This window comes from Prionailurus viverrinus, unplaced genomic scaffold, assembly GCF_022837055.1.
Source record: "Prionailurus viverrinus isolate Anna unplaced genomic scaffold, UM_Priviv_1.0 scaffold_51, whole genome shotgun sequence".
Taxonomy (NCBI): Eukaryota; Metazoa; Chordata; class Mammalia; order Carnivora; family Felidae; genus Prionailurus; species Prionailurus viverrinus.
Genome location: NW_025927614.1, coordinates 484568 through 507700, shown reverse-complemented (window position 1 = coordinate 507700; position 23133 = coordinate 484568). Strand labels below are relative to the sequence as shown.

The window sequence follows — 23133 nt, the reverse complement described above, 5'->3', positions numbered from 1 at the left end:
AAAAAAGAAAGTTGTTAAGAAGAGAATAGCTCATGCAAGAATTAAGAATAGCTTTAGATCCTAAAAGCCAATATTGACCATGTGTCGACCATTTTTAATGTTGCACCTTGCTAGCCCCAAACCACCCTAGGAGTTGATAAAACCTTTGTGTCTGACTTGTACAGGAGAAAACTGAAGTCTAGAAAAATTTGTAGCATGCCCAAATTCACACTGGAAGCTACAAAGATAGAATTCAACCCAGGCAGTAGTTACCCTAAGCTCACACTTCAAATCTATCATTAAAAATGTTCAAAAATGGGGCGCTGGGTAGCTCAGTCAGTTGAGTGTCCAACTCTTGACTTCAGCACAGGTCATGATCTCACGTTTGTGAGATAGAGCCCTGTGTTGGGCTCTGCGCTGACAGTATGGAGCCTGCTTGAGATTCTCTTTCCCACTCTCTCTCTATCTCAAAAATAGATAAATAAATTTAAATTGTTTTTTTTTTAAAAAAAGGAAAGAAACATTCAAAAAGATTCAACAAACTTGGGCAAGGAACAGGAGGGCAGAATCTTTGGAGGGGCCAGGCACAGTAGAGTTTCGTCCTTCACAAAAGCCTTCACGAATCTAAAGCAGGGGGAAATTGGCAATGTCGTTTAAATGAGTGAAACCAAAGGCTTGGCCACATGGGAACCACGTAGTCAACAATTCAAAGAACACTAGTTAATGAAAAGAGACTGTGCACTCACTGACTTCACATCCTCCCTTTCTCCTAGCTCTGGTGCCTTCCTCCAAAATCACAATGACAAAAATTCTTTCTTTCCAGGTCCCACTCATGTTTCATTGTTTTTTACTCCTAGACTCCATAACCATCAGAATTCTCACAATGTTGGTCTATAACTCATGTTAAAACTTCGCATACTTACTTATCACGTAACGTATCATATGGCTCATTTCTTTAAAAAAAATAATACTGTATGGCAGGATTTAACCTTCTTCATGGATATCAACATGCCTCCAAAGCTATAGAAGGAGTCCGGCTTCCACTGTTTTTCCCAGCACACTGGCCGTTACTGTCAGTCTGGACTTGAACCAGTTTCTTTCCCAGCAGTCTCTGCCTAGCTCAGGTATCACTCCCGCCCAATCTCCATGAGCTCCGCCTGTCACCTGTGAACCCCACTAGGGGTCCATGGTGCTCCCCACTCACTCTGCAGTTTCTCATGAAGGACAGAGGGCCAAATGCAAAAGGGCTGCAGGGAATAATTCTGCCTGGTGACCCATTCCTATGACTGACGATGGCATTTTGGGAGACCATCAGTGGGTGTAGGCCAACTGCCCAATGAAGCCAAAATGTGCTAACTACCCCTAATGTGCAAGCTGCTATTTAGGCTGACCATAATCATTTCAAAATGCATTCCCTGGTGGGCTTTCTTCACGTCCAAGCTATAACCACTATCACCATCATTCTCCTGGACACTCACCATACAGAAATGCGCATCTGTCTAAACTTGTACACCCATATATGTATATACACACATGTTTGTGTGTGTGTATGACAACAGCATCAGGCAGTGGAACCAATAACAGATTGAGCTACACAGGTGATAGACCTTACTTTCCACAACTTTGTCATTTGACCTGGATTCCGTTATCTCCGTGGCCAAATAAAACTCTTTCCGTTGATCTGAAGAAAGGTAATGTGGCCAAGGAACAATTCATCCAGGGGCCCCATTTTGTTCCAGCCAAGGCAGCAGAAAGAAAGGAACATGGATTTTGAAGGGATGCAAATCTGGAGTCTTGCTTTGCTATTTACTCGCCAGCTGAATTAACACCTGCACGTGAGACCAGCCGTCTGGAGTCCCTGCATTCTAGAGTCGTGGTCTCCACGATCAAAGCCACGTTCGTCTCCAGTCCTTACTAGTGGAGTGGCTGGGCCCGTGCTGCACAGCCCAACCAACCTCTGGGTCCTGGTGGGTGAGAGGAAGGAGCAGGGATCAGCTTAGTAGTACACCTGTAACTCTTTCCGCCAACATTCAAATTGGGGCAAACAGGAAGTGGGTAGGGGCATCGACGCAGGAATACAGGATCATCTCTGGTGTGTTCCTTCTGTTGGAGGTACGGTGTGGCCTGGCAAGACAGGCAAGGTGATAAAGCTCCAGGGCTGTCCCAAAGAATTACACGAATTGACCGGCATAATGTGTATTTAAAATCCCACGGTGCCTCAGAGGCATAGGGCAGGTTCTTATCTGGATCCTTAAAACGGGTCGCTACGATATTTCTCCAACTATTTGACTATAAAAAGAAGAGCCTTCAGATGAACGGCGCGCCACAAAATTGTAGTTCCGTTTATCTCATCTGTTAAGTTTCTTATCATAGTAACAAAGTAAACGGGGTGGCCTCGTTACATACCGAGGAATTGCCTTCCTTGATGAGGGACCATGCCCCAGTTGTGCTCCAGACCCAGCACACAGGGACCTTGGAACCGGCCGGAGCAGGGAAGACAGTGGGTGAGTTGCCTACTGAATATTTCCTGGCGTAAATAAATTCACTGATAGGAAAAGTCTTCTTTAGAAGCGGCAAACACGAGCTACTCAAGAAATCCTGATTGATGAAAATGGCAACACGCAGGGAGGGCAAAAGAAGTGTTTTTCTGCTCTGAACAGTCCTGGACTCTCTGCATGGAAATGACCTTCAGTTGGCTTTTTTTGCTTTTATGCAACAACCATTAGCATTTTTCCTGCAAAACAACAACGAATTAAGATAAATGAGAAGCGGATAAAATCTTCCAGACCGTGTGCTATCTCAGCTTTTGGGTGAACCAGGCCTTGCCATTCTGTCTCCACCATGCCGGCTGATTTTGAAAAATTTCTGGCCGATGACCTTGATGCACCAAGGAGTAGCCACCGGGGAATGGAGTCAGAAAACAATTTACTTATTTTGAATGCTGTGGTGGTCCTGAGCTTAGAGAGAAATGAGGAGAGGAGAGTGGGACAGAGATTGAGTGAGTTACAAATGGAAATTGTATTTTGGATATCTCCGTGACGATAATGGATGGAGGCCAGCCTCCTGATAGAGGCCCTACTGGGGAGGGCCACGCTTTGAGTCGCTCACGGACACCATGCTGTCCTTGCTCACGGAATGATTTTGCTGGGTCTTCTTGTGCATCAGGACTTTTTAAACCTTACGTAAATCAAACAGAATTCACTTCCACCTTCAGAGATCAGCGACTAACATGACACATGTTCAAGTTTTCTGAGAGTCGCGTCTGGTTAAATGGAGACTAACATTTCTCTAGTCTTCTTAAAAGTACCTCTTAGGATCTGCACACAAGTATTTACATCTGCACTTGCTACAGGAGCTAGCACTCCCTAATTAATAGCGTCGTCATTAAAGGTGTGTTAATTAACACTACAAGGAAACCAACATTATTTGCACGGTAATGGAAGGATCAAGTTAGAGTGTATTTCCACTCTTGTTCGAAAAAAATATAAAGGAATATTCAGACATGCTTTGCTAAACAAAATGATCTTTGCTACAGAAACTTTGCAACACAACAGAAAGGGTCCATTAAAAAAAAAAAAGTACTTGGAATAAAGACGTAGGTGCGAAGGACATTTAAGAGTTACGATCAATTTAAAAAATTATTAAATGGCCCATACACGAGATCATGTGTTTCTCATGACCTAAATACATTTTTCAGCCCAAGGGTAAAGCAAATTAACAGGGCTCAGCATTATCGCCCCTGCCAGCGAATGGCGAACTCTTTTTGTATTACCGTGAATATGTTGCCACCGTCGTAATTTTGCCTCTGCAGCCGTTGGCTTATTTCATTAAACATTGCGCGAGCCATTTAATACACAAGAGACCAGAGCAGTGCCAAAAAAAAAAAGCCATAGAAATATGCTCGCGTTAAAGAAAAAAGTCGGTAAAGAAAATTCCATAAACATCTTTGGTGACTTACTGATCACGTTTCATTTTTACGTGGCTTTCTTCCGTATTAGAAGGCAGGTGCTGCCATGCTGCCAAATAATGTGGCATACTTTCAATTAGATCAAGGGACGAAACCTTGGATGACAGAGAAACAGCACTCATGGAAAAGATGACATACCCTAACTTTCTCTAAAGAAGAAAAAAAAAAAGGAAGAGCTATTTCGTGGCCTTGAAGTATTAGGGTCATAAACTGATAAAATTATCCAGAAGAGCCTTAGAGACATCAGAATATTCCCCATTTAAAGCAGCAATATGTTGAAGAATAAATTTCCATTTTTAGTAGCTCAGTTCTGCTCTCTGTAACCCCTAAAGGGCACTGCTGCTCGATGTATCTTTGTAAAGACAAAATTGTGGCTGTTTACTGTGTGTATTTAACCAGCTAATGTTGATCGCCGGGCCGGCCTCCTCCACACGCGAACACCGCGCTCCATGTAATGCCCCCCTTGACTCCTTCCTACAGGGAACTAGGAGAGCGGTCAAGGAGAACCATCTTCGCCAGACGTCCCGGGCTTTCTTCTTTCGCAAACGCGCATGCTGATAGATATTGCTCATTAAAACATCCGACATGAAATGGAGAACTTTCGAGGAGAATTTCATGATTCCATAGAACAAGGGTGAGCTTCACGGCACAGAAAGTTACCCTCAAAGAAAGAAATCTTGTCGGGGTATTAATTTACCGAGATGCAAGTGCCTTCTTGACCATCACGCTAGTTTCTTATCGATTTCATAAATAACATCGCAAACAAGCCTCCCTTTCGATCTCAGTTAAAAGTAAGAGCTTATTAGTGTCATACGTCAACATAGTAATTGTCTCAAAGAGCAAAGTTCCTGAATAATTATTAATTCATTTTTGGAATCCTGGCTAAATGATATAGACATAATTTCTTAGCTGTAACTTCTGTTAATGCATTTAGAAAAACTAGGATCAAAGAGGATATGTTTTAGACTGAACAACAGTCTGTCATAGTTTTAATATGTATATACGATATTTTGTTTTAATATTACATATATTAATATGGGTATATTATATTTCTTGAATTAGGAAAAAAGCAGTCATCTACATGAAAGGAAATATATCTTTATAAAATATATGTGGGCGGGAGTATGAGCAGGCGGAGCACAGGGTTTCTAGGGCAGTGGAACTACTCTGTGGGACAGTACGATGGTGGATGCATGTCCTTAAGCATCTGTTCAAAGCCCCAGAATGCACAACACCAGGAGTGCGCCCTGCTGTACACTGGGAACTTTGGGCGACAGTGACACGTCAGTGTGGGTTTATCAATTGTAACAAATGTACCATCAGGTGGGGGACGTTGATAAGGGGGTAGGCTGTGTGTGTGTGCAGGCACAGGGGGCATATGAGAAATCTCTATAGGGGCGCCTGGGTGGCTCAGTCGGTTGAGCGTCTGACTTCGGCTCAGGTCATGATCTCACGGTTCGTGGGTTCGAGCCCCACCTTGGGCTCTATGCTGACCGCGTGGAGCCTGGAGCCTGCTTCAGATTCTGTGTCTCCCTCTCTCTCTCTGCCCCTCCCCCACTCATGCTCTCTCTCTGTCTCTCAAAAATAAATAAACGTTAAAAAAAAAAAAGGAAATCTCTGTATATTCTTGCATACCTTTACTGTGAACCTAAAACTGCCTTAAAAAACAAAGTCTGGGGGCGCCTGGGTGGCCCAGTCTGTTAAGCATCTGACTTTGGCTCAGGTCATGATCTCATGGTTTGTGGGTTCGAGTCCCGCCTCAGTCTCTGTGCTGACAGCTCAGAGCCTGGAGCCTGCTTCAGATTCTGTGTTTCCCTCTCTCTCTGCCCCTCCGCTGCTCGTGTGCTGACTCTCGAAAATGAAAAAACGTTAAAACATTTTTTTAAAAGTAAAGTCTAGGAAAACCTCAAAGTCATGTGGCTCCTGAAGTGAAAAACATATGTGTGTGTGTGTATATAAATATAAACATATACGTATATATGTATATACATACATATATACATATATGCATATATATGTGTATGTATATACATATATGTATGTGTGTATATGTATGTATGTATATGTATATATGTATATATACATATATGTGTGTGTATATATGTATATATGTGTGTATATATATACACACACACACATAAAAGCTTTCCTAACACATTGTTAAATTACTAAACCAAATACAAAATTTAAACAATTGCATGATGAACATCTTGTCACACAAATATATGCCAACTTGCCACAGCTCCATTCCATCGGTCGTGATGGGGGCCGTGTACACGACACCATTTCATTTGGAGACCCTCCAGCCTCCTCACCACTGTCTGATCCCTTGGACGTGCCCGACTGTGGCTGCAGTGGTGGTGTCTGTCCTCCAGACACAACCTTGGAAGCTAAGTGACCCCCCAGGGCCTGTCTTAGCACAGCAATGCATCCAGGCCCGATCCTAAAGTATAACATTCTACCTAACTAACCGGCCACCTGGAACCTGCTCTTGAGATGTGCTCATAATTCCTGTACTGCTAATTTATATATCTGTTGTAACGTGGTTTTGTTTATTCTGACTGGAATAGCAAGACTGAATAAGCTAGATGCAATGGTGTGAACCATTGCCACTTCCCACTCCATGTTGAGGACAGTGAGGCCATGAGATTAACATAACTTGAGATAATCCCTAAAATAGACAACCTCTTAGAAACCAGCACTCTCATTCAAATAAACAGGTAGGATCAATTACTCCCTGTTCACACGATCACAATTCTAGTTTTTGATGCTACTTCTAAAAATCCATGTAACAAATAATTCAGAGAAATTCACCTAGAATTATAATCTATGACCCATATTTATTTTATCACTTAAGAAAGCTAACCAGTGATGGAAAACATAATAATAAAGCACGCCAAGGATTTGGAGGGTCGAATTTTTTTTTTAAAACGGTTATTTATTTTGAGAGAGAGAGAGAGAGAGAGCATGAGCTGGGGATAAGGGCAGAGGGAGAGAAAGAGAGAGACAGAGACAGAGAGAAAGAGAGAGAGAGAATCCTGAGCAGGCTTTGCGCTGTCAGTGCAGAGCCCGACGAGGGACTCAGGACCCTGGCATCATGACCTGAGCCGAAATCAAGAGTCAGATGCTCAACTGACTGGGCCACTTAGGTGCCCCAAGGCAGGGTCTGAATTTGAAATGGTAAATGCTGTCACGGATGATGACTGACAGACCATTTCAGGGTATGGAACAGCTACCAGATTAGGAAGAAAAAGCCATCACCCAAATGAAAGAAGTGTCATGTCTTCAAATATCCCTCCCTGGGAAACTTGCTGTGCTGTCTCTCAGGCACATATTCTTGTGGCTGGTGAAGTTCTCTCAGTTTTGGGGAGTCCTCAGATAATTTTCTCAGAAATACCCACACTTTCAGCCTCTGTCTGATAATAAAGATGGCTTACTAAATATTTCAGAGCAAATTCGTACAGGTACAAGACAAAGGTTTGGTGCCTGAAAGGTTGGGGATTTTTTTTTAATGTTTATTTATTTTTGAGAGAGAGAGAGAGACAGAGCATGTGCAGGGCATGGGAAGAGAGAGGGAGACACAGAATCCGAAGCAGGCTCCAGGCTCTCAGCTGTCAGCACAGAGCCTGACGTGGGGCTCGAACCCACGAACTGTGAGATCATGACCGGAGCCAAAGTCGGACACTTAACCGACTGAGCCATCCAGGTGCCCCTGGAAGGTTGGAGATCCTGAATGCAGAGGAAGTAATGTATTTTTTTCTGGGTCTTCTATTATCTTCACACATTTATCGATTTACAAATCAATTATATTATTGCTATGGAATCCTATTTTAAAAGGAGGCATGGGTTGAAAAAGAGGTCTCTTCAGGAAAATTAATGAATACTCAGCTTGAATGATACTGAAAGGAAAAAACAAACAAAAAAACCCTCTTCCTGAAGTCAGTATTTTGGGGAAAAAGGTAAATTTTATAAAATGAGAAGAAAGGATACGCTGAAGGTAGTCGCAGAAATAAAGGAAATAAGGACAAAAAGAAAACAGACGTGAGTGAAACCTCTCCCCAGGAGAAACATCCATCAACCTGGTCAGAATGTGCAAAGAGACTCGTTCAAAGTCTCTGGAGACTTGAGCCAAGGGGCTTACAATGAATTGAGGATCATCTTTTCGAAAACACCCACAAAGGCTATTGTTTTCCACTGTGGCCATTCTAGTACGTGGATGGGGGAAGTGACTCGTCCTGCTTTACTTTGTGTTCTTTATGTATGATGGTGCTGAGTGTCTTCTTGCTCGCTGACTGGACTTCCACACATCTCGTTCAGTGGAATGTTCCTCCAAGTCCTGTGCCCAGGGGTGGGAACCCTACCCCAGCCCACCTGACAACCAAGATTAGCACTGCAAGCCAGCCCCTCTCCCCACAGCCTCAAGCCACTTCAGACCCGCTTGGAAGCCACTGCGCTCTCCCAGGAAGACACGTTAGGTGAGTAATAAAACTTTTGACACCTCCCTGACATGTGTGCTACAGCTCAGCAGCCATGGGTGGGGACCATCCCATCCACTTGCTGGCTCCAGAACCAACCGGTGCTGTTTGCTGTGTGTTTCCTTGGTTCTTTTCCAAGCCGCTTAAAATGGAAGATTGAATTTTTTAAGTGTATTTATTTATTTATTTTGAGACAGGCAGACAGCACAAGTGGGGGAAGGGGCAGAGGGAGAGGAGAGAGAGAGACAATCTCAAGCAGGCTCCATGCCACCAGCACAGAGCCTGACACAGGGCTCAAACCCAGGAAGCCGAGATCATGACTGAAGCCGAAACCAAGAGTCAGAGCTTAACCGACTGAGCCATCCAGGTGCCCCAAAGACTGCGTTTTTAATCTGACACCTTTCTACTTTTCCAGTGTAAGTATTTAATGGTATAGATTTAATGGTATAGATTTCCTCTAAATACTTTGTCTCAAAATTTTGACATGTTGTGCTTTCATTTTCATTCAGTTCAAAATCACTTTTAATTTCTCTGGAGACTGCTCCATGGAAACATGGGTTTGTTTGTTTGTTTGTTTGTTTGTTTGTTTGTTTTAAAGTATTTTTGTTAATTTCCAAGTGTTGGGAGATTTTCCTATTTTTCTGTTATTGGCAGTTTGTTTAATCACAGTACGATCAGAAAATGTAAATCTGTAGGGTTTTACTTTTTTAAAATTCGCTAAATTTTGTTTGGTCAACCAGATCATGGCCTGTACTGGTGATTGCTATATGTGCACTTGAAAGTGATCCTTTCCTCCCCCCTCTCTTTCTCTGTTTTAATTTTCCTTAAATGAAGTCAACTATAGTTAAAAAGAAAGTATCCCAACCTCACTGACTATTTGATATCAAGGAGTGGAATTTCTGTTTGAAAATAGAGTTTCTGTAAAGCTTTAATCCCAATGGTGGAAGATGGACCAGAAGGAGTGGTCACGCTGCTTAAGATGAACCTTCCCTGAACGAGACGTCTAACCACCTAGATCAGACTGCAGAACTCACTTGAATGGGGGATTTAGTTTATCAGTCAATTGGAAGATGTGGGCTAAGAAGACATTTTGCTGATGAGTCACGTTGTTTTTAATTCAATTAGTCATTTTCCTGTTTTTCATTTGTCTTCTCTCTTCTTCTTGGGATGAACACAAAAACTCTGAAAACATTTGGAAAAATCGAGTAAGAGCCTTCATATTCCTCTCTTTCTTTTGTTCTCCAGCCTTGCCAAAACAGGCCTGAAGTGCCTTCCAAAACGGGAACTGGGTAGCGTTTCTCCCAAGAATCTGAGGCTCTAAAATATCAGAAGAGAATATAGCAATTTAACATGCTTCATGGGCTCCTATCCATGCACATCTTTGTGCTAAATCGTGTGTTAAATCCTCTTAGCTAATCATACACATGAAGTCAGGTTCAACTCTGTGAATACTTAACACACTGTCTAGACTTGTCTGGGTTTTAAACTCTCCTGCATAAAACACTGCATATGCTCCTTACATCCTTGTGTGTTTCCGTTTGTGTGCTCATTAGCTCACAGAATTATTCTGTTAGTAGCACTGGTTGATATAAACATACTTACTCTTTATTCTGCTACTCTAGACATTTCTATTTGCCTCCATGATGCTGTATTACATCATCCAGGGTGCAGGGGGTTGAAACAAGGGTACTCATTTAGTGACTGATTGGAGGGCCCACGATCTAGCTCGGGCAAGGCCAGGAGCCCTTCCAGTCTGGCTATTCCCTCTCACATTGGGTCGACCCAGATGGACTCTGCTTACAGGGATTGGGCAGCCAAGGTCGCTTCATCTGTATCTTCGTCTCCAGAAGGCCTGCCCAGGCCAGCTCTCGCGACAAGACGGGAGGGGAGATCAGAAGGGAGGGCAGCCTCACGGGGTAGCTTGAGGTCCAGACCCAGAACTGGCGCATCTCACTGAGCTGGGTGCTGTGGGCCAAAGCAAGACACTGGACGAGGCCAAATCTCCTACTCTCCCTCGGTTGTGTTTGAGCACTTCATTCAACCAAATCGCCCGATAAATTAGAGAAAGGGCAATATAGTGCTTGGTCAGGAACACTGCTTTGTTATAAGAAAACTCCACATAAGGAACAGAGTTGAAAATAAAGCATTAACTTGAAAATCAGGTTTAATATATATATGCAAAAGATCATATTCAATATATATTTTTATTATAATTCGTAATTATAGCCGATGTATATATAACATTTACAACCAACATTGTCCCTGAGAGATTTACATGTATTAACCCATTGCATCATCATAAAAAGATTATTACCATCTCCACCTTCCAGTTGAAGGAATGGAGGCAGAGGCAACTTGCCCGATGTTGTACGGCCAGCAAACACTTGAGTCAGTCAGATCTGAGCTCAATACCTGTGCTGTGCTACCTCTCAGAATGAACAAAAACATAAATAATATAAACAAATAAAAATCAATCGAGAATCCTACTACTGTAGAATATTAGAATTAAAATAGTCCTTAAAAATGACACACTAGGACAGCCTTCATTATTCACTTGAGAAAAAAAAAATGCCATGAGAGGTAAAAGGAATGTCCCTGTTCTAAGACCAGCAGGTGGCCAAGCCAGGTCCCTGCCCGACCCCTCACAGTTCCTACAAGACAGACAGCAGGAAATCAATGGTAATCGAAAGCTAAAAGTCCGTGGAGGGAAGGAAAACATATAAGGGGCTTTAGAAGAATAAAAATTTTGAGGTGCCTGGGTGGCTCAGTCAGTTAAGAGTCTGAGTCTTGATTTTGGCTCAGGTAATGATCTCTTGGTTAGTAAGTTTGAGCCCCGTGTTGGGCTCTGGGCTGACAGCACAGAGCCTGCTTAGGATTCTCTCTCTCCCTCTCTCTCTGCCCCTCTGCTGCTCATGTGTTCTTTCTCTCTCTCTCTCTCTCTCTCTCTCAAAATAGATAAATAAGCTATAAATAAATAAATAAATAAATAATTTAAGAGGTCAATACGCCAAGTTATAGACAAGCTATAAAAAAAACAAAACTAGGAACTTTTCAATCTGAAACACTAGTATTTCACTTGATGTGAAGTTCCCCTAATAAAGTTTATTATACGTGTTGACAACCAACCTTAACACAAAAGTTTATGCAGTCAACATCACACAGATGATTTTCAAATTGCAAAATTCAGGTATTTATTCCATAAATAGGCATAGTGGATAAGGGACATAGCTTTAAATATATAGAATATATAATTATGTAACGTGTAAGGCTATATACATATAAGCTTATACATACATATACATACCATACATATTTGTATTTACAAAAAATATATGATATATAATATTTCCATATTTATATATAATTATATTTTTTGGTGGTTTTTACAATTATACATTCATTGGCATCTTTACTGGGGTATACTTATAAGGGTCCAATTAAATGATTTTTTAGTAACTTCGTAGAGTCATACAACTATCACTAAAATCAAGTTTTAAAACATAATTATAGGGGCACCTGGATGGCTCAGTCTGTTGGGCGTCTGACTTTGGCTCAGGTCATGATCTCGCAGCTTGTGAGTTCGAGTCCCACATCGGGCTATGTGCTGACAGCTCAGAGCCTGGAGCCTGCTTTGGATTCTGTGTTTCCGTCTCTCTGTCTACCCCTCCTCCACTCATCCTCTGTCTCTCTCTACAAAAATAAATAAACATTAAAAAACATTAAAAAAAACCCATAATTATATATCATACCTTTATATATATCATAAAATATTTATATATAATTTGTATGTTTTATACTCACATAGTATGCATTACATATATAAATATGGGCAGTATACATGCATGGTTACATCAACGCCATTAATATAGATATAAATTATGGTACATTCATTAAGTATGCATAATGTATACACTTAATATATACGTACACTTATCTACGCCGTGTACCATGTACATTACTTGGAAGATGTGTTCCCTGCACTGGCCCCCACCCTGAACATCCCCAGCCACCTTCCCGCCTATAAAAGCAAGCAGTGTTCTAAATGGAAAATGAAAGGTTATTTCAAAACTCATCATGGCTGACTTCCTCTCACCCAGAGTGTGTCCCCTGCATGGGTTTTCCTATCCAAAGAAATCACTTCATTTATATTCTCTACAAACTTCGTTAATAATCAGAGGGCTTATTTTTCCCAATTATGACACCACTAGATAAATGGAAATTAAAAAGTAAATTATGTCTTAGCTGTGAAGATTAAAATGAACCGCAGAGTGGGCTATAAGAAACACAACGGCATCTCATTTCTCAGTGTACCTTTGGCAGATGTGCGGAACATCCTCAGCCTCTTCTCCAGCTGGGGGAAGAGACGATGACTCGGACGGCATCACAGCAGGCAGAGTGCTTGACGATCATTATCAGGGCCAGTGTGATAATTGTTGCACGGATGGCATTGCATGTAGCCTTCTCGAAACCGGGAAAATAATATTGGCAACAAAGCCAAAAAGTCGGTATCGTGTTCCGTTGCTTGCCTTCTGTATGATTGTGTTAACCTCTTAAGCTACTTCTCAAAAAAAAAGTTTCTACCTACTTAAAATTCTGTGAAATACAGGGGTGCCTGGGTGGCTTAGTCGGTTAAGCGTCCGACTTCAGCTCAGGTCATGATCTCACGGTCCGTGGGTTCGAGCCCCGCGTCGGGCTCTGTGCTGACAGTGCAGAGCCTGGAGCCTGTTTCGGATTCTGTGTCTCCCTCTCTCTCTCTGACCCTCCCCTACTCATGCTCTGTCTCTCTCTGTCTCAAAAATAGATAAAAAACATTAAAACAAATTTTTTAAAAATTTTTGATTCTTGTTCTGGTTTCGTAAAGGAGACGCTGTTCATTTTCATGAGTCAATTATGCAATTGGCCCCGCAAGCTACATTCCTGGATTATATGATTATGATCCCCACCAGTCTACTGTGCATGTGGTAGCCTAGCTGATTATACCAGGTGGTTTTAACTTCCCACGAAATTCCATGATTTGATTCCCTGAGAGAATTTTCAACGGGAGCATATACATACACTCAGGCTTATTATAGTACCCGACTCATTACATTGCACACTCATATATCCTAAGGAGCGTCTGGAAGAACTTAGGCAAATGATGTCTCTCTTTTTGTTAAAGAGTAATGTCAACGTACAATGTAAGTTAAAGCTCTTACTTGTGCACGGAAAAAAGGCTACAGTATCTTTTGTTTATCCTCATAACTACCATATTTAAGATATTCAGAAACGTTAAAAAATCTTCCAAATGTTCTACAATGTATATGTATAGTTTCATTAATCAGAAAAATGGGTTAAGTATATAAAAGTGTATATTGAAACTGTAAAATCTGGAAAGTGGGTAGGAGTTAACTCATAAACTTATTTTCATTTATATTTTGCTTTTATGCACAAAGGAAAAGGTAACGATCTTTGTTCAGGTCATGCATGTCAGGTCAGGACACGCTACATGTCAGCAGGCAAGCCGGTTGATTTTCCGAATCAGAGAGGCCGAGGGGGTAGTAGGTTGGCGGCCTTGGAGGCCCCGTTCTTGTCCCGACCAGCAGCCACAGTGGCAAGTAACTGCTCAACTCCTCTGAAGACGGGGATTTTACTCCCGCACTCCTGGAACTCGGCTTGCCTCTCTGTCTTCGGCTCGTAGGCACGATGCACGTGACGGAGAGCAGGGCCAGGACGAGGCTTCGGGTCCTCTGGGTTCTGCCTAGTCCTCCTTGCATCTGGCATCACCATGGGAACACGCCAATAGGCAGCCAACACCCGGGCAGGGAGGGCACCCGCCAGCCGCAAGTTCTCTGACTTGCACCCCAGAAACAGACCCGTGCACACTCCTCATTGTCAGCCACTGACCCTTGTGGCTGCTTGTTATGTAGCAGTATTCAGACGTCAGGTTAACGCTGAGTCTGGATTTTGATACACAGAATGAGCAAGTCGTTGCACAAATGGAAGCTTTATATCACCCCCAGAGCTAAAGCTCAAAGTTTGTTGGAGAACATTATGCTCAGTGAAATAGCCCAGACATAGGAGGACAAATACCGCGGGGTTCCAAGCGTATGAGGTCTCGACACAGCCACACTCGTGGCAGCAGAGAGTAGAAAGGTCATTTCCAGGAGCTGGACAAGGGGGACTGGGGACAGAAAGGTTCAGTTATGCCCGATGGTTGATTCTAGGCATCCGCTGTGCATCATGGAGCCTACGTTTAACATGCTGTGTTGTGCACTGAGAACATCTGCTAAGAGGGTAGAGCCCACGTAAAGTGCTCCTATCACAGGCACAAACCACAGAAGGGGTCCCAGGAAGCTTGCCGGTGACAGATACGTTTGGAATACTGATGGTGGTGATGGCTTCCCGAGTGTACGCATAAACGCAAGCCCATCAAATTGTATATGTTACAATGATCAGTTTTTTGTATCAATTACACTTCAATAAAGCTGGGGGGAAAATCTAAGTGGCGAAATTCAAAGCTTAATCAGGATTCACTGTTGTGGGGCGCCTGGGGGGCTCAGTCGGTCAAGCATCTGACTTCAGCTCAGGTCATAATCTTGCAGTTCATGAGTTCGAGCCCCGGGCCAGGCTCTGTGCTGACAGCCTGGAGCCCGGAGCCTGCTCCGGATTCTGTGTCTCCTTCTCTCTCTGCCCCTCCCCTGCTCACTCTATCTCTCTTTCTCAAAAATAAACATTAAAAAAATTTGGGGTGCCTGGGTGGCTAAGTTAGTTGAGCGACTGACTTTGGCTCAGGTCATGATCTCACAGTTTGTGAGTTTGAGCCCCGCGTCGGGCTCTGTGCTGACAGCTCAGAGCCGGGAGCCTGCTTCAGATTCTGTGTCTCCCTCTCTCTCCGCCCCTCCCCTGTTTGTGCTCTGTCCCTCTCTGTCTCTCAATAATAAGTAAATGTTAAAAGAAAAAAAATTTTTTTTTAAACTTAAAAGACTCGTGTTCCATCCTTCCCTGGCAGGGAGATACCATTTTCTGAAGTCCAACTGGGTCAATACAATTTCTAGTTTTACACTTAGTATCATATCATTGAAAATAGCCAAACATCTCTATACATGTTTAGAGATACCATGGGGAGATACCATGTTCATGAAGAATGGACTTCCATATATATATATATATATATTTTTTTTTTTTCCTCCTCTCAACAGGGCCATTTGAGGAGTGCATCAATACATAAACGATCATATGGGCGCCTGGGGGCTCAGTCGGTTAAGCTTCCAACTTCGGCTCAGGTCATGATGTCACAGTTCCTGAGTTCGAGCCCCACGTCGGGCTCTGTGCTGACAGCTCAGAGCCTGGAGCCTGCTTCCGATTCTGTGTCTCCCTCTGTCTCTGCCCCTCCCCTGCTTGTGCTCTGTCTCTCAAAAATGAATACACATTAAAAAGTTTCTAAAAAATACATAAACGATCATATTCTGCGTGTGGCCTTTTATGTTGGTGTTATAAAAAAGAAATGCTTACCACCCGGGCAGTTCATCACCCAGTTCGCGTCTCCCTTGAAAAGAGAATCATTTAATAATGCCCGAGGTATATGGAGACATACGCTGTAGTGGACACAGCTGGACGGGGAATTCGAGAGAACCTCACTGGGACTGCACCTGAGACTCTCACCTTACCTGCCTCACTTGTGGAAGAAAAGTGATAAAATCCCGTAAGAGGAAATGAAATGAAATGCCATGTATCGTACTTTTACAAGCTGACGTATATTTACCTACGTTGACCTTTTCCATAGGTTTCGTGCACTGGAAAGCACTACAGTAACACGGAATATGATAAGCGTACGTCATTCACAGCCATATTTCAAGCATTCTCTGCTTTCTGCCTCTCCCACGGATTTTTCCCCCATTGTGGTTTGAGCTGTATTTATCTGGCTTCCCTGTTTTGATTATGAGCTAGATGTCAACAGCTTCGTTTCAGCCCCTCCAATCGGGGACCACCATCCAGGGACAACGTGTTCTGTTGACAGAGGCACTTTGCGGTCGGGAGGAAGAAGAGGCGTCCTGGTGGCAGCGACCCCGAGACCAGCAGGGGGGTGGGGGTCCAATCCTGGCAAGTCTCTTGGAGGACGGCCAGACAGGGGTCACCCGCCTGCAGATGTCTGACCTTGTCCTCATGTAAACGCTGACTACTGTTTACCTCGTGCTTTTATTTAGAGCCTATAAAGCAGCTTCGGTCAGTCATCTGCGGCCACGCGGCCGTCCTCAGTCACCCGCGCAGGTGTCCTGTGCGGCGGGACCACAGGGGATGGCGCAGCACACGCCGAAGGCACAGGAGACGCGCGTTCAGACTTCGTTCTCGTGTGCCATCGGCCTTTCCACTGTTTTGTATCAATAGACTGACCTCACATTTACTGTCAACGGAAGTAAGGTCATTCTATAAGCACCTCCATTCCAATTTCCTACGTGTCCTTTCTGATTAGAAAACCCTATAAACTATGTAGCTTTAAATTTAGAGAATCATTATTCCTGAAGGTTTTGCTGTCCTTCACGCTCAGAGATGACATCGTGACCCGGGGAGGGTGGAGCACGTGCTCTGAGCTGCGGGGGGCATCGATCCATCGTCCCAGGGCTGAGGGCCCGTCAATACCTCCCGGGTTACCGGTGAGCGCGGCAGGGCTGTGCCCGCTTCTTGATCAAGGCCCGGAGCAGGAAGTCCATTCTGCTCGACGGCTCAGAGAATTTGCACACGCGCGCCTTGCACACACACACGTGCAGGCCCCGGCACACACACCCCAAACAAGCTTCCGAAACAGTATTTTGTCTTGTTAAGTCCGCTGGTCTCTATTTTAGTTTTTCCCCTCCTCTTGTTTTACGTGGACACAAAGCGTTGACATGCATTACGTGGGTCGAATTGGTTTTCGTCCACACCTGGAGAAAACAGTCACTGGGGCAGGAATCAAAACTGCAGAGCCGCCTATGGCTCGGCCGTCCCCACGATGTTCCACACGATGCGCGACTCGAGACACGGGCCGTGCGTGGAGCGGCCTTTGCTTGTGCCGCAGGTGGGTGTGGGCTGCTGGCCTCACGCACACCTCTGCGGGCCAGGGGACAATCAGGAGTGGCCTCGGCCAGGAGGAGCTGTGTGGCACACCCGTCACCTTCCCGCATGCTCACCGGGTAAGTCTCAAGGCCACGCGGGAGGCCAAGAATGCCAAGCAGAAGTCCGGTGGCCTTTTCTTTCCTCCGCTGCCATCACGTCTGCACCCAGCTCTTGGGGGAAAATGTCACACGTGTGGATCTGAGCCTCGGGTGGGGGGCAGTGTGGTGTGAGTGAAAACTTGGGGCCGTCACCCCCAGACGCCCGAGACCTGTCGGCGCCTTCACCTCCCTAAGCGGATGGGCAGAAAGCAGACCTTAGGTGGCGTCCTCAGGTTGGAGGACACGGGCTGCCCATTCCAAAGGCCACTCACAGATGAAGCCGTTGGTGCCCGCCCCCCTTCTAAGTTAGGCGAGGCCGTGGGTGAACGCGAGAGTCGGATGGGGTTCTAGATGCGCTCCCTACCGAAGAGAACAGCGTGCTCGTTAACCATGTCGAGGTTTGAGAGTAAAGAAATTATTTTAATGGACACAGTGAATATGTGGAGATACTTTTGAAACACAAATAGCCAAGTTTAGCGGAAGCAGTGGATGGAGAAACCAATTTCACACCACGAGTTAAAGATAATTTTCCTCCCTAGCAACCAAAAGCAAGTGCAAATCTCTCTCTCTAGTATTTTCTCTTGAAAGAAAAATAGCCACAAACAAACCAGAGCAGCCCTGACCATAGCAGGATTTTTTTTGTTTCTGATGCAAAGTTAGCAGTGAAGAAAACATCAATTTTTCCCAACATCCACGTAAGAAAAAAAAAAAAACCGTTCCGCCAATCATTCACAAATGGTGATTATCGTGGCAAAACTCCATTCAAATTACTTTTTGGGAAATATCTCTGTTATCTAAAATTCAAAAGATGTGGCCTTACGTTTGTATTCCTTTCGCGCTAGGGGGGTTTTCCATTGCTTGCAATTTCCATAGGATGAGATTATTTTCTTATGTATGGTAAGTAAAAGTCGAGAACAAAATGCAAACCCGCGTGGCGCTCTGTGAACGCAAACAGCGTATTCATCACGTGAGTTGCTTTAAGAAATAAAGCAGAGCTGTGGGCCCAGGTGTGGGTCACTGAGCAGCAGGGCACACGCACGCGTTCAGACACCAGAGGTGTGTGTTTTCAAGGAAATGTCACCACAGGAAGTGGGACTGTCGAAGATGGGGACTGATTAATCTTTTCATGTCACCTGAGATGATCATTAGAGCAATGGCGGGAGGTGACCTTGGCTCTAAGGAGACTCCACGCGTAGACTTAGAGTTGGGGATCCCCAAAGTAACACACCTGACTCGGTGTTTGGATGGAGTAACCTCTGGGCGACAGCATGGCTCACCAGAAAGCAGTTCTAAAATGAGGCAGATTGGGTCCCAATTCCCAACACCATTACAGAGTCACTACATAAACTTCGAGGAATTTACATAAATCCTGAGGCCCTGATTCCTAATGGGTAACTAATGATAACGCGTATGTAGAGGACTGGGGTGTCATTTATGTGAATTGCATCCTACGGAGAAGATATTTAATAGATAGTGGCTTTCAGATGGCTTCTTTGGAATTAAATGCAGTCTGGGCATGACTGGTTTATTCGGTCCGACGGTCTCACGTCATCTGATTTTACTCCAGGACACGTATTCGACTGGGCATCACTCCTTATAAATTAACTGACAAAGATAACCCCAGACACTTGCACCTCTACTAATAATTTTTGTCTGAGAAACAAATCAAAACAAAGGGGTGAGCTCATAAAAATCATGGCCTGGATGCCCCATAATTGCCAGCAAAACACACTCTCCTCTGATGTTGGGTGGGCGGGTGGCTCGGGCCTGCAGCTAATGATGGAATTGGTGCACAGCTTTCCTTTTGGGAATTAAAAGCGATTGGCCTTCATAAAAAAACAGTGAGACCTCTGGGCACCTGGGCGACTCAGTCGGTTAAGCGTCCAACTCTTGGTTTCAGCTCAGGTCATGATCTCACAATTTGTGAGTTCCAGCACCGTGTCAGGCTCAGCCCTGACAATCTGGAGCCTGCTTGGAATTCTCTCTCTCTCTTTCTCTCTCTCTGCTCCTCCCCCCAGTCATGTGTGCACATGCTCTTTCTTTCAAAATAAATAAATAAACATTAAAAAAAGGGTGAGATGTTGCTGTTTGCAATGACATGGATGGAGCTAGAGAGTATAATGCTGAGTGAAAAAAGCCAGAGAAAGACAAATGCCGTCTGAGTTCACTCATATGTGGAATTTAAGAAACAGAAAAAATAAGCAAATAAACAAATGTACAAAAAACCAGACTCTTAGATTTGGAGACATAGATTGGTTACCAGAGGGGAGATGGGTGGAAACAATGATTGGCCGTCTTCACAGTGAATGCATAACCCTAATTTTACTGTTCTGTAGATAACTTAGAGAAGGTGTGAGGTGAGGCATACTGTCTATGGGAAAACCAACGAGGCTTTGCAAGCAGACCGAGCTGGCTTGCACCCGGTTCCCGAACTAAATAACGGTGTGAAATGCTCATTCTCTCTGGCCTTCGGTTTCCGCATCTGCGAAATAAGGGCAATACCTGAGTTTCCTCTTTAAATAAGATGTTATGCAAACTGACCAGAGCATACTAGGTGCCTAGTCAATGTGTTTCCTTTCTTGAATTTTTCTCTTTTCTTGCCATCTTTATTGAGATACAATTGACAAATAGAGATTATATATATTTAATATGTACAAATGGAGGTTTTTGATAAATGCATATTTGTGAAATAATCACTGTAATCAAGTTACTTTGCCAATCCATCACTTTGCAGTCACTATTTTCTTTTCTTCTTCTTCCCTCTGTCGCTCCTTCCCTCCATCCCTTCCTTCCTTCCTTCCCTCCTTCCCTCCCTCATCCCTCCCTTTCTTCCTTCCTTCCCTCCTTCTCTCCCTCCTTCCTTCCTTCCTTCCTTCCTTTCTTCCTTCCTTCCTTCCCTCCTTTCTTCCCTCCTTCCCTCCCTCCTCCCTTCCTTCCTCCCTTCCTTCCTTCCTTCCTTCCCTCCCTCCTCTCTCCCTTCCTTCCTTCCTTCCCTCCTTCCCTCCTCTTCCCTCCCTTTCTTCCTTCCTTCCCTCCCTCCTTCCCTCCTTCCTTCCCTCCTTTCTTCCCTCCTTCCCTCCCTCCTTCCCTCCTTCCTTCCTTCCTTCCCTCCTTCCCTCCTCTTCCCTCCCTTTCTTCCCTCCTTCCCTCCCTCCTTCCCTCCTTCCTTCCCTCCTTTCTTCCCTCCTTCCCTCCCTCCTTCCCTCCTTCCCTCCCTCCTTCCCTCCTTCCTTCCTCCCTTCCTTCCTCCCTTCCTTCCTCCCTTCCTTCCTTCCTTCCTTCCTTCATAGAGAACACTTTAAATCTGCCCTCTTAAGCAAATTTCCAAAATATATAAGGAACTCAACTCAATAACAAAAATTAAAAATGAATGAAGGGCACATTTTTCTAAAGAAGACATCCAGATGGTCAACAGACTCATGAAAAGATGCTCAACATCGCTCATCATCAGGGAAATACAAATCCAAACCACAATGAGATTCCACCTCACAACTGTCAGAATGGCTAAAATCAACAACACAGGAAACACCAGGTGTAGTCCCGGGGACTAGCTGGGAGGCAGGGGAAGGGCTCAGGTGGCTGGTGTCTATGAACTGACAAAATGCAATGAAATCTGCAGGGGGTCCATGATGGTCCTGCTGGTCCTTGGTTTCTTCAGCAGAGAAAGCTGCTGGGTTGTCTGCAGACTGGCCTCTGGGAAGCACGGTCACTCTCGTGCATGGCCATCTCCATAGTCCGCGCGTGGGGGAACCCCATGTGTGCAGGGCCCAGAAAGACTGGGTAAGCTGGTGCTCACCTTCTCTGACAAGGAGAACCCTCTGGCTGGGCGTCCCCTCCTGGCATTAAGCAGTGACAGCATGGGGATGGGATGATGCAGGCCAATTGAAGCTGGTCCTTCTTGGTTGTTGTGGGTTACAAAAGTTTTTGAGACAAAAGTCTCAAGTTTTTTGTTCCACGTGTTGCTGGAGTTTCTTAAAGAGGATGCCAGAGGTCTCCTTGAGCTGTGTCTATCCACGGATACCTAACTGTTGATGTTTAGGAGGGGGGAGTGACAGGGGTCTGATGTTCCACCCCTTGGTGACATCAATCTTTAGTATTCTTAAGCCCTCAGTGTCCGTAGGGTTGAGATTTGAAGGATTTAGTTTGCCCAGATGACAGTAAAATCGTATGTGCATCTTTTTATAAGTTATTATCACATACAATTATATGGTCAGTTGATTAAACAAGGATAAAAAGTGACAGTACAGGACACCTGGCCAGCCCAGTCAGTAGAGCACACGACTCTTGATCTCGAGGTTTTAAGTTTGAGCCCCACGTTGGGTATAGAGATCACTTAAAAATAAACTCTTAAAAAAAACAAAGGTGACAGTAAAATAAATGTAATTTCCTTTATATAAAAATGTATGTCGAGTTCCCTTTATGTCAAAGGTTAATTTTCTCAGAATAGAAGTTTGGGATAGTCCATATTCCGTTTAGGAAAAATTCTATAGCTGCAAGTGTGCAATTTTCTTCAGTAACTCCCCATCTACCGCTTGTTGTTTGTGAGCCGTGCTCCCACGTTTGTGTTTTATATAGCTTTTGCCTTGGCTCTTCCTGGTTTCAGTCTTCTAAACCTGTCAAGAATCACTTAACCTGTTTTATTGTTCCTATAAATTCATATGTAACTGGGTAGCTAAGTCCAATTTGTGTCAATCTGACTTTCTTTGCAGCCTGTTCTAAATCTCCCAGCCTGTTTTACAAAAGTAGAATCCTATTAACAGCAAGTTACCAGCTCTGTATTTTATTCAGTAGTTATTACAGTCCTTCCAATGCCACGGCGCATAAGGATCGTTGGCGTCACCGCCGACAGAGTACAGCAAGCATTCTCAAGCTCACTGTTCTGCGTGGGTCCGTGTGGACACGTTCCGAGCTCACTGTTCTGCGTGGGTCCGTGTGGACACGTTCCGAGCTCACTGTTCTGCATGGGTCCGTGTGGTCACGTTCCGAGCTCACTGTTCTGCGTGGCTCCGTGTGGACACGTTCCGAGCTCACTTTTCTGCGTGGGTCCGTGTGGATTCGTGTGCTAGTTTTTGGATGCTGGCAAGTCCCGGTTTTGCCTTTGTTTTAAATTTATGTCACGCCCAGCACGAGTGTCAGTGACGTGACGGAGAGCTTCCGGATATTAAGTGCAAGAGGCTTTGCATTCTAAAAATAAATAATTCGATATTTTAAAATTTCATCCTAAGGGTGAGTGACAAAATGAGAAGATTGAAAAACTATTTTAATTGCCGTGTATGACTTAACTGATTTGACACACTGTATAGTGACCTCCAGGGAAACCCACATTTGAAGGATAGTACAGACGGTAACATTTCCTTGCGGCCATCAGCCCATTTATAATATTAAAGGAATGTCAAGTGCACGCCCCGCTTCTCTGGGCTCTGCTTTGCATAGTCTCTAACCTGCTTGCCAGTTTATATTCAACAGGAAATTTCTATGTGGGATTACTCAACACCCTTGCCTATAGAATGCTATCCCTTAGAAACGTCTTTTCTCACCGTGGCTT

At 44.2% G+C, this 23133-nt stretch overlaps 1 non-coding gene across 1 annotated transcript; it reads left to right on the top strand.

Moving 5' to 3' along the window:
- The first annotated feature begins 5345 nt into the window (after positions 1-5345).
- Positions 5346-5430, top strand: TRNAR-UCG (transfer RNA arginine (anticodon UCG)). Its single transcript has one exon. It is a non-coding gene; the product is annotated as a tRNA-Arg (tRNA).
- Positions 5431-23133: the final 17703 nt, after the last annotated feature.